Source organism: Scylla paramamosain, chromosome 10, assembly GCF_035594125.1.
Source record: "Scylla paramamosain isolate STU-SP2022 chromosome 10, ASM3559412v1, whole genome shotgun sequence".
In the NCBI taxonomy this organism is placed as follows: Eukaryota; Metazoa; Arthropoda; class Malacostraca; order Decapoda; family Portunidae; genus Scylla; species Scylla paramamosain.
The window spans coordinates 26,996,932-27,009,431 of record NC_087160.1 but is presented as its reverse complement, the minus strand read 5'-3'; positions in this window follow the sequence as shown (position 1 = coordinate 27,009,431).

The following is a 12,500-nucleotide window of genomic DNA, read 5'->3' as shown; positions in this document are numbered from 1 at the left end:
GTAGTCTAGATGGGGTTTGACCAGCGCCAAATATAACTTTAATATTACTTTTAACACTCCTAAAAATTGATCCTAATACCCTATTTGCCCTGTTTCTGGCCTCTATACATTGTTTTCTTAGACGGAGTTCAGAGCTAACTATAACTTCTAAAACTTTTTCGTACCCTGAACCTACCAGGGCTTCGTTGTTTACTGTGTACCTACTATGTGGTTTCTTCTACCTACGCTAAGTACTTTGCATTTGTTGATATTAAACTGCATTTGCCATCTGTCTGTCCATTCGTTCATCCTATCTAAATCTGCCTGCAAGGAGATGGCATCCGATTCTGACTTAATCAATCTACCTATCTTCGTGTCATCCGCAAATTTACTAACATCACTATTAATTCCACTATCCAAGTCATTGATATATATTAAAAGCAACAATGGCCCTAATACTAATACTGTGGCACCCCGCTAATTACATGAACCCACTCGGATTTAGAGCCGTTTATTATAACTCTATGTCACATGTCGCTTAGCCATGACCTTATCCAACCTAACACCTTCCCATCTATCCCGTGTGCCCTAACCTTTCTCAGGAGCCTCTGATGGGGTACCTTGTAGCAGTAGTAGCAGTAGTAGTAGTAGTAGTAGTAGTAGTAGTAGTAGTAGTAGTAGTAGTAGTAGTTAGTAGTAGTAGTAGTATACTTTGTTCACGAACAGGAGGAGGCAGTAACCACCTGGCGAAATGATAACTACTCCCAGAGAGGTCTAAAGCACTGGATCAGGGGGTGCTGTGAACTTATCATTAAACCCAGCTGTGACCTCACTGAACGTTTCCCTTTGTCTCACAACACAAGGGGGCAGTTACAGCCTGCCCTCTAAAGACAACTCTCTTTCTCCACACAAAACTACAAACACCTAATAACACACACACCCTTCACTCAAAAATTCAAAATTATCATGGCGACTCCTACACCAGCCTCGAAGTTCCCATCTGGGGAGGGGACCACAAATGTCCCCTGGTCGGACTGCTCATCTGATAACTACCCTAAGTGTCTTGACACCCGCTTCAACTTTTTCTTCATTAACTTCTGCAACATTCGCGGTCTTAGATCTAATTTTCAATCTGTAGAACACCACCTCTCCTCTTATAAACCTCATCTTCTTTTCCTCACCGAAACTCAGGTGTCTGAGGCAACTGACAGTAGCCCCTTTTCTGTTTCCTCCTACTTTCTCTATCCTCATTTTCAATCCAAAGCTGGATGCTGTGTTTATGTGCGCAACGGATTAACCTGCTCCCTTGCCCACGCTCTTGAATCTTCAGAGTTTTCCACCATCTGGCTACGGCTAGAGTCACTCTCAAACTAAATTTATCTGTGCTGTATACCTCTCACCTAACCCCTCTGACTATAATAAATTCTTTGACTACTTAACTTCCAAAGTGGAGCACATTGTGACTCTCTTCCCTTTTGCAGAGATCTCCATTCTTAGAGTCTTCAATGTTCACTACCACCTTTGGCTTTCCTCTCCCTTCACTGACCATCCTGATGAACTAGCCTTCAATTTTGTTATCCTCCACGACCTAGAGCAATTGGTGCAACACACTACTCGTATTCCTGACCGTCTTGGAAATACGCCCAACATTCTTGACCTTTTCCTGAACTCTAATCCTGCTTATGCTGTCATCTTCTCTTCTCCGTTGCGCTCCTGCGATCACAATCTCATATCTGTATCTTGTCCTATCGCTCCAATCCCTCCTAAGGATCCCCCTAAGCGAAGGTGCCTCTGGCGTTTTGCCTCTGCTTGTTGGGGGGACCTGAGGAGGTATTTTGCTGATTTTCCTTGGAATGATTACTGATTACGTGTCAGAGACCCGTCTTTGTGTGCTGAGCGCATAACAGAGGTGATGGTGTCTGGCATGGAGGCGTACATTTCTCACTCTTTTTCTCGACCTAAACCTTCCAAACTTTGGTTTAACACTGCTTGTTCTCGTGCTATACATGGTAAAGAGGTGACCCAGAAAAGGGACTTAAGCCTTCCATAACCAGAATCTCATGCACTTTATATTTTTGCCCGGAACCATGCCAAGTCTGTTCTCCGACTTGCCAAAAACTCCTTCATTAATAGAAAGTGTCAAAATCTTTCAAGATCTAACTCCCCTCGTGACTTCTGGCATCTAGCCAAAAATATCTCCAAAAACTTTGCTTCTTCTTCTTTCCCTCCTTTATTTCAACCAGATGGCACCACTGCTATCACATCTATCTCTAAAGCTGAACTTTTCGCTCAAACCTTTGCTAAAACTCTGCCTTGGACGATTCAGAGCTTGTTCCTCCCTCTCCTCCATCCTCTGACTACTTCATCCTACCTATTAAAATTCTTCGCAATGATGTTTTTCATGCCATCACTGGCCTAAACCCTCGGAAGGCTTATGGACCTGATGGGGTCCTTCCTATTGTTCTCCGAAACTATGCCTCCGTGCTTGCACCTTGCCTAGTCAAACTCTTTCATCTCTGTCTGTCAACATCTACCTTTCCTTCTTGCTGGAAGTTTGCCTACATTCAACCTGTTCCTAAGAAGGGTGACCGTCCTATTGCTTTAATTTCCTGCCTATCTAAAGTTTTTGAATCTACCCTCAAAAGGAAAATTCTTAAACATCTATCACTACACAACCTTCTATCTGATCGCTAGTATGGGTTCCGTCAAGGCCGCTCTACTGGTGATCTTCCTTTCCTTACTAAGTCTTGGTCATCCTCTTTTAGAGATTTTGGTGAAACTTTTGCTGTGCCTGGGATATGTCAAAAGCTTTTAATAGAGTCTGGCACAAAGCTTTGATCCACTCATACCATTCTTCTAGACAGGGTGGAATCAAAAGCTTTTCGTCTCATCAACTCCTCTCCTCTAACTGACTGTCTTCAGCCTCTCTCTCATGGCTGCAATGCTGCATCTCTAGCTGTCTTCTACCGCTATCTTCATGCTAACTGCTCTTCTGATATTGCTAACTGCATCCTTCCCCTCCTCCCGCGGCCTCGCTGCACAAAACTTTCTTCTTTCTCTCACCCCTATTCTGTCCACCTCTCTAATGGAAGAGTTAACCAGTATTCTCAATCATTCATCCCTTTCTCCAGTAAACTCTGGAACTCCCAGCCTGCTTCTTTATTTCAACCTTCTTATGACTTGAATTTTTTCAAGGTTTTAAGACATCCTTCAATATTTGACCACCGCTTTGCACCCTTTTCTGGTATTGGCATCTCAGTGTTTTTTTTTTTTGGGGGGCGGGGATTTTTGTTGCCCTTGGCCAATGTCCCTCCTATATTATAAAAAAAAAAAGAATAATAATAATAAAATAAAATTATGGACACAACCTCCTCCCTCACGGCGGAGGTTGGCGGGCCTTGGTGGATTCTATCCTCCTCAGTCCTCCGAGGTGTGGCGGAGGGTTTGACATTGTTTTGGTGACTCAATAAACACTGAATCTTCTAAACCTGACTCTTCTAAACAGTGGTTTGACCTTCACGTGTTACTGCTAATCGATCGAGTCCCTCACCCAGGCCGAATGCTTCTTGTCTCTCTCTCTCTCTCTCTCTCTCTCTCTCTCTCTCTCTCTCTCTCTCTCTCTCTCTCTCTCTCTCTCTCTCTCTCTCTCTCATATATGCGAGTATATATATATATATATATATATATATATATATATATATATATATATATATATATATATATATATATATATATATATATATATATATATATAAAATAAGCGTTAGGCTTATTCAGCGCGCTTTCTTATTGGTTGTTGAGGCGCGCTGGCGGTGCTCGTTGATCTCTCGAGTGTGGGGAGGACTTGAAGGTCTCTAGTTTGGCAATTCATGGTCGGTTTGTTTTCCGCTATGTATATTGCTTCTAATAGTGTCAGTCTGCGTCCATCACTTTCTTTGTCGAGCACAATTGTGCCTTTCACAAGATCTTGTCGGGTGGCCGCAGACTGACGTTATTAGAAGCAATATGTTGGTTGTAGTGGTCGTGGATGGCTCCGTTCTTGAGGTGGCATGTTAGCCGTCTTGACAGTGAAGTTCGCGTCATCTCGATATACAACCCTCATTGTTGTATTTGTGCTCGCAAATGACGTGACCTTCTTTTGTTACAGACTTTCGTGGGACTTTATTGTTTTTAATCAGAAGCTGGGACGTTTTCCAACTATGAGTTGGATGATGCTGTCTGTGTTTGTGACAGCAACGTTACGAGTAAGACGAAGCAAAAAAGTCATATTTTCAAGTCATAGTAAAGTGATTTTATGAACGGAACCAGTGCAAGTATTAGCAGATAATGCCCTCAAGGTATATGCATCCCTGTGATTAAACCTTAGTACACAGGAAAAGATACCACAAAGACTAGAATATTTCACTTTTTTTCTTAGAGACGGAGCTAACCTTCGATGACTAGATCTCACTAGTATTGTACACAGTGTTTTAACAATTTATCTACCAAGTCTGCATAAAACATAATAAAATTTTATTTTTGCATATGAAAAAAAGTAAATAGATGGTGCTCTATAAAATTAGTTATTTGATTCTTGTTGAGAGTTCCTGTCAATAAATATTTTTCCGTGTAGTCAACTTTGCAGATAGAGCACAAACCTGTGAAGCAGCAATGCTATCTACCTTAGCATTAAAGCGACTATCTACCACGGTATAATGTTCAAAAAGGAAACACAATTAAGGATGAAGATAGATGGATAAAACCCAGTGAATATTAATGATTTAAATAAAGCAAAAAAATTATCAATGGGCGGTGAATTAATCTAATAATGCTGATGCAAGACTGAAAGCTGATAGGCCACTGGTAATCTTCTTGAAAATTTATTTAGTCAATAAAACTTATAATTTAATTATCAGAAGAATATTCGTCCACTCCTCATGTGACATGCTGAATATAATGGAATATCTAGCAGAGATCATCACGGATAGTGTTGAGTTTGGCTTAAGGAATCAGAACATTTTAAACATAATACTATTATTATAACACGCATGTGACAAAAGAAGGGAAAACATTATTGGATATGATATTAGCTAAATGCATGCGCATGCTACAAAACAATTTCAAAGGAAAAAGACAACATTTCTGGTGAAATACATGCGAAATAATTCTAAACGGATAAACTTTCTTTTATAGCACGAGGAATTCAGCAGTGAAGAATCGGACAAATCATCCTCCATGTTTGAACTGGCAGCCACACCAGTACACGGGTTCTGCTTGGAACGTTATTTGTGCATCCTCCCAATGGGCTATTGCAGTTGCTTTGGCACAGTGTGTGTAAATTGTACTGCAGTAAGAAAGGACCTGTTGAAAAAGGAAAGAGTAGAAACTTCTCTCTCTCTCTCTCTCTCTCTCTCTCTCTCTCTCTCTCTCTCTCTCTCTCTCTCTCTCTCTCTCTCTCTCTCTCTCTCTCTCTCTCTCTCTCTCTCTCTCTCTCTCTCTCTCTCTCTCTCTCTCTCTCTCTCTTCTCTTCTCTCTCAGAGAATACGAGTATATATATATATATATATATATATATATATATATATATATATATATATATATATATATATATATATATATATATATATATATATATATATATATATATATATATATATATATATATATATATATTTATTTATTTATTTATTTATTTATTTATTTATTTATTCTCTCAAAATGCAATGAGTTGATATTTAACACTCAGTGAACTTGTGGAAAGATTTGAGTGCATGTGTATTAAAAAAAAAATCATTAATATATTGATTTATCAGCGTCGTCTATTTGGCCGAGGGGACCAAGAATGCGAATGGTGACAATGACATGGCTGCTGGCCAGCTTAATCATCAGCATGGTGTACCGCTCTAACCTGAAAGCAATGTTAATCAAACCAATTCAACGCCTGCCCTTCAACAATCTTGAGGAGTTAACAAAAACTAATATCCCATGCGCTGTGTTTGGCGGCTCCACTCTGGACACTACTATTCAGGTAAAGCAAGAAAGATGGTGGGTGGCTGGTGCTTTATTGTTGCTGCTCATGCAATTTATTCAGTATAAATGAATAAATAAATGAATGAATAAATAAATAAATAGATGAATATTGCGTTCGTACTGCTTTTTACCGCAGTCTCTGTAGACTCAGGAGTGTAACCGGCGTTGTGAGCATATATCTGACAAGGTTAGATTCTGTCGGTTAGGTTAATGTCCTTGCGAGTTATGGTAGTTTAGGTGTGGCTAGGTTAGATTAGTGTCCTTAAGGGGGATCCAAGGGAGGACGAAGCTCCTCTGTTAGTTTAGGTTAGGTTACGTTAGTATCCTTAAGAAGCTGGTCGGCGTCGTCTCGCGATACAGAGTAAACGTCTCAAAACACTATATTATGATACCTATTGATTTCTCGTGCTTTTATTCCTTCCAGTATTTTTCTGTTGCTATTTTACTATATTATTTTTTGATAGTTATTTGAGTTTATACGACCAACATAATTTTATAGAGCAAAATATAATCGCCCTGGTGTACCAAGCTCTCTTATTTTTGGAGACTTTAATTTAGCACAAAACCTTAACTCACATTTCACCTCGCCTCTGCAGAGGTTAATACTTCACAATCATTTTTTTTTTTTTTTGTGAGGAAAAGGGAAATTTGCAGCCGAAACCGAAATAGCCCGACCAAGAAGTGAACCTCTAAATTAACGAAACCTTAAGCTGTGTCTTGCCATAGCCCGAACATGGTATGCCTTTAGACTTTGAAAAACTCCTTTGGGTCGGCACTATCCACTTGTTAAGTTCGTTAGAGATCTCCATGGCGCCGAAAACATTTACGCTAGTCAAGGCCGAGGATCGGTTTGTTATTGTTTATTATATTTATTTATTTGTATTTTATTTATTAGGTATTGTTTAATAAAAGATATAATTTTCATGGACGTCCAACCCTTCAGGAAGTAAATATTTCACGCAAGGAAGCCACAAAACGCCTGACTTCTGATCTTTCTAAAATTTCTGATTGGGGCAGAGCAAACTTGGTATTGTTCAATGCCTCAAAAACTCAATTCCTCCATCTATCAACTCGACACAACCTTCCAGACAGCTGTCCCCTCTTCTTCAATGACACTCAACTGCCCCCTCTTCTACACTGAACATCCTCGGTCGGTCCTTTACTTATAATCTGAACTGGAAACTTCACATCTCATCTCTAGCTAAAACAGCTTCTATGAAGTTAGGTGTTCTGAGACGTATCCGCCAGTTTTTCTTACCCCCTCAGCTGCTAGTTCTGTACAAGGGTCTTGTCCGTCCATGTATAGAGTATGCTTCACGTGTCTGGGGGGGGTTCCACTCCTACCGCTCTTCTAGACAGGGTGAAATCAAAAACTTTTCGTCTCATCAACTCCTCTTCTCAACGGACTATCTTCAGCCTCTCTCTCATGGCTGCAATGCTGCATCTCTAGCTATCTTCTACCACTATTTTCATGCTAACTGCTCTTCTGATCTTGCTAACTGCATGCCTCCCTTCCTCCCGCGGCCTCGCTGCACAGGACTTTCTTCTTTCTCTCACCCCTATTCTGTCCACCTTTCTAATGCAAGAGTTAACCGGTATTCTCAATCATTCTTCCCTTTCTCTGGTAAACTCTGTAACTCCCTGCCTGCTTCTGTATTTCCACCTTCCTATTACTTGAATTCCTTTAAGAGGAAGGTTCCAAGACACTTATCCCTCAATTTTTGACTACCGCTTTGCACCCTTTTCTGGCACTGGAATCTCAGTGGGCTTTTTTATTTATTGATTTTTTGTTGCCCTTGGCCAGTGTCCCTCCTACATAAAAAAAAAAGTAAAAAATCTTATTTTGCTCGTTGCCTCAAAAACTCAATTCCTCCATCCATCCGGTTGACACAGTCTACCAGTTATCAGTTCCCTCTTCTTCGATGACACACAGCTTTCCCCATCTTCTACATTAAACATTCTTGGTTTTTGTCATTCACTTAAATTTGAACTGGAAACCACATAACTTTTTTTCTTGCGAAAAACAAATGATTTGTCATTTCCGTACCCACTTTCCCCATCATAGTTTCTGCAGTTTTTCTCCTTCACAGTTGCTCACTCTAAACAGAGACCTTACTCGTCCTTGTATGTAGTATATCTCTCACATAGAAGACTCCACTCATACAGCTCTTCTCGACAAAGAAGAGTCAAAAGCTTTTTGCCTGATTGAGCCCCATCCTCTGACTCTCTTCAACCTCTCGCTCTTCACTGTTGTTTTTCATGTTGATTTTTCTTCTGAACTTGTTAACAGCACCATCACTACTATATCCCAACATATGAGCACACACTATCTTGCTTTGGAAACCTCCTGCTGGTACATGGTAAACAACACACAAACTATGTTAACTGTTAGAAACGCTAAGCCTGAATAAAAACAAAAGATTAATACAATCCATATCTAAACGAACCATTATACAAAAATTTTTCCTCATACTTTCAAACAATATTAAGTTTATAGAGGCGTCACTGTAATTCATTTGGAGGCTATAGTGAATGATTAACAGAGATTCGGCCACCCTGAGCTCTGTTTCGTCATTGGCTTAAAACAGTATATTGAAAATTTCTTTTATACGATGATTTAATGGTATTGCATGTTCCCTAACATTAGGAAAACTTTGGCGAGTTACAGATTTATTGGTTCTAAAGGATAAACCTTTGTGTTCGAACATTCTCAATTTAAGGTTCCGAGACATGGAACTTATGTATCTAACTAAGCAGTCAGGACATACTAAAGAATGTACGACTTTTGAACACGGATGTTTGGGCAAAGTATCTTTCTATATATATATATATATATATATATATATATATATATATATATATATATATATATATATATATATATATATATATATATATATATATATATATATATATCCACTCGTATGTGTGTGTGTGTGAGAGAAACCAAAATGAGTGCTTCTGTCGGCCGCCTCCGGACTTTCTAGATGGCGCCAGAGGGGAGTGTCTTAGCGAGGCTAAAGAAGAGAATGGTGCGATTCAAACACATCCCCAAGCTTCTGAAGGACCTACAAGATGGAAAACACGCCGCTTATACTTCTCTCTATGGATTTCTCTCATATTTTAACATTAGGATTCTTCAGGTAACATATCTTATCATAAAGTAATAGTTTTCTGTGATTAGATAGAGATAAATGGCGTTTATAAATCCTTATTGAGTTCCTTATTTTCCAAAGAGAAGATTTTCCTTTGCATTTAAATTACTTTTAAAGAAGTCATGCATGTTTTACAGTTTTCATGTCTTAACTTTGTAAGGAAAGTCTCTAGTTCTTAAGTATCACGGGCATATGCATCTCTCATTTATCACAGATCGCGCTGGAATTCTGATGTATACATACATTAGAATTTAGAATATAACATAACACGTAAAATATTTAAATATAATGAAAATTACGAGATAGTAAAATACATCTCATTGCTTACTGAAAAACCTAAATTTCTCTTGTCGCAGAATTTGTTTTAAAAACAATTTTCTTGCATTCTGTTTATAGTGCCAAGGAAAATAGCTTTATGTTAGAGGAACTTGTATAAAAAAATTATGTATTACTCATTCACTTTTTAAGGCAGTGTGTGATATATATATATATATATATATATATATATATATATATATATATATATATATATATATATATATATATATATATATATATATATATATATATATATATATATATATATATATATATATATATATATATATATATATATATATATATATATATATATATATATATATATATATTTGGCGCGATAAGACCCGCACCAGACATTTTGGCCAAAAACGGTTATAACCCTGTAATGCTGTTCAAAATGGGCCATAATGTATGGCGCACGAGTTGTCCGTAGGGGAGTCTCTCAACTTCATAATGTATCGCTCAGAAAGTCGTTAGCGGCCAGTGGGCAGCCGCAGTGAGCGAAAGTGTTTTGCGCATGTCCGCGGTCAGCCTTAGGATTTCCCTTTTGCACCACCCCTGTTTGTGGTCATAGAAAAGGCATGGCTAAGACTAAGGAGCTGAAAAGTAACTAAATTGCAACTATCACATCACTATGTAAGGCAGGTAAAGCTAATAAGGAAATAGTCAATACAAACTCGATTGTCACTGCGTAGTGTCCGGCGGTGGACAAAGAATTTTCGTGACGCTGGAAGAGCTGACCCGCCATTGCAAAAGTCCACAGGGAGGCCCAGAAAGACTACTTCCCGTACTTTGAGGGTCTTGAAGAGGCAGGTGGATGTTGATTCACGTATAACAGCATCAGAGTTAAAGGAAAAGAGCCCTGTTTTACTTGATGTGTCTGTGAGAACAGTATGACGCCGCTTGCACGACAATCTGAGTTTCTCATATCACGTAGCTCGCAAAAAAAAACAAAAAAAAAAAAAGAAAACAATTATCATCCTTAAGCAGATGAATAACAGGGTTGCTTTTTGCCATAAATATCTGCAGTAAGATGTGGGGAAGTGGCGACAAGTATTGTGAAATGATGAGGCCATATTCACTGTGACTAGGAACCGTGATGCCAAAGTTTATCGTTGGCTTGGAAGTGATCCTTACGACCAAAAGTTCACACAGGGGACTGTTAAGCATTCTGATTTTTTGGGTATCATGGTGTGGGGTCATTGGTGACACTACCTAGGAATGTTATGATGAATGCAGACAGATATTTGGAGCTAATGAGTGATCATTTAGAAGATTGTTTTGAGAGTTACTAAAAGAAAGTTTTCATGCACGATGGTGCACCGTGCCACACCGCTTAAGTTATTAAAGAGTGGTTTGATTTTGTGCAAGTGGATTATATAAAGGATTGGCCGGGAAATTTACCTAACCTAAACTCAATAGAGATCCTCTGGGGTCATGAAACGTGGGTTACGTGAGCGAGACACGTCATCACTCCCCAAACTCGAAGCTGCCATCAAAGATTAATATCTACCCTCAGTGGCTACAACATCTTGCAGAGTCCATTCCTAGTTACCTCCGAGAGTGTTTAAAGAAAAAAAGATTCCCAACAAAGTACTAGAGAGTCAATAAGTACTTGGCTTTGTTTATTAAGCGTGTTCAATGTGGGAATGTGTTCTTCTCAATGCCACGACCCTATCGCGCCAAACATTTTGACCTTAACTGTATATATATATATATATATATATATATATATATATATATATATATATATATATATATATATATATATATATATATATATATATATATATATATATATATATATACTCGTATATATGCTTGTGTAGCCAGGGAGTATATTCTCTTTTAAGCAGACGAGGTTAAAGCAAGAGCAGCCTCAGCATTGATTAGTTTTTTATTAGTTCTTTTCATTTTTTTCTAATCAGTTTTCTTTGTGTGAGTGCTATTGCTCCAAGGAGCTGTCCAAAAGTGGACTGTGCGACGTTTCGACCTATCTCTGAGCTAGGTTATCTTCAGGTGAACTGATCGTGTTTAACATTTAAACATTTAAACATTTTAAGAAAGTGGCCAGAAAAATACATAGAGTGCCGGATCCGGATTCCTGTAGCAAACATTGCTTTCCTATTTTGAGTCTTTGAAGTCTAGTGTTCTCTTTTTTTTTTTTTTTTACGTAGGAAGGACACTGGCCAAGGGCAACAAAAATCCAATAAAAAAAAAAAAAGCCCGCTGAAATGCCAGTCCCATAAAAGGGTCAAAGTAGTAGTCAAAAATTGATGAATAAGTGTCTTGAAACCTCCCTCTTGAAGGAATTCAAGTCATAGGAAGGTGGAAATACAGAAGCAGGCAGGGAGTTCCAGTGTTTACCAGAGAAAGGGATGAATGATTGAGAATACTGGTTAACTCTTGCGTTAAAGAGATGGACAGAATAGGGGTGAGAGAAAGAAGAAAGTCTTGTGCAGCGAGGCCGCGGGAGGAGGGGAGGCATGCAGTTAGCAAGATCAGAAGAGCAATTAGCATGAAAATAGCGGTAGAAGACAGCTAGAGATGCAACATTGCGGCGGTGAGAGAGAGGCTGAAGACAGTCAGTTAGAGGAGAGGAGTTGATGAGACGAAAAGCTTTTGATTCCACCCTGTCTAGAAGAGCAGTATGAGTGGAACGCCCCTCAGACATGTGAAGCGTACTCCATACATTACCGGATAAGGGCCTTGTACAGAATTAGCAGCTGGGGGGGGGGTGAGAAAAACTGGCGGAGACGTCTCAGAACACCTAACTTCATAGAAGCTGTTTTAGCTAGAGATGAGATGTGAAGTTTCCAGTTCAGATTATAAGTAAAGGACAGACCGAGGATGTTCAGTGTAGAAGAGGGGGACAGTTGAGTGTCATTGAAGAAGAGGGGATAGTTGTCTGGAAGGTTGTGTCGAGTTGATAGATGGAGGAATTGAGTTTTTGAGGCACTGAACAATACCAAGTTTGCTCTGCCCCAATCAGAAATTTTAGAAAGATCAAGCGTTCTGTGGCTTCCCTGCGTGAAA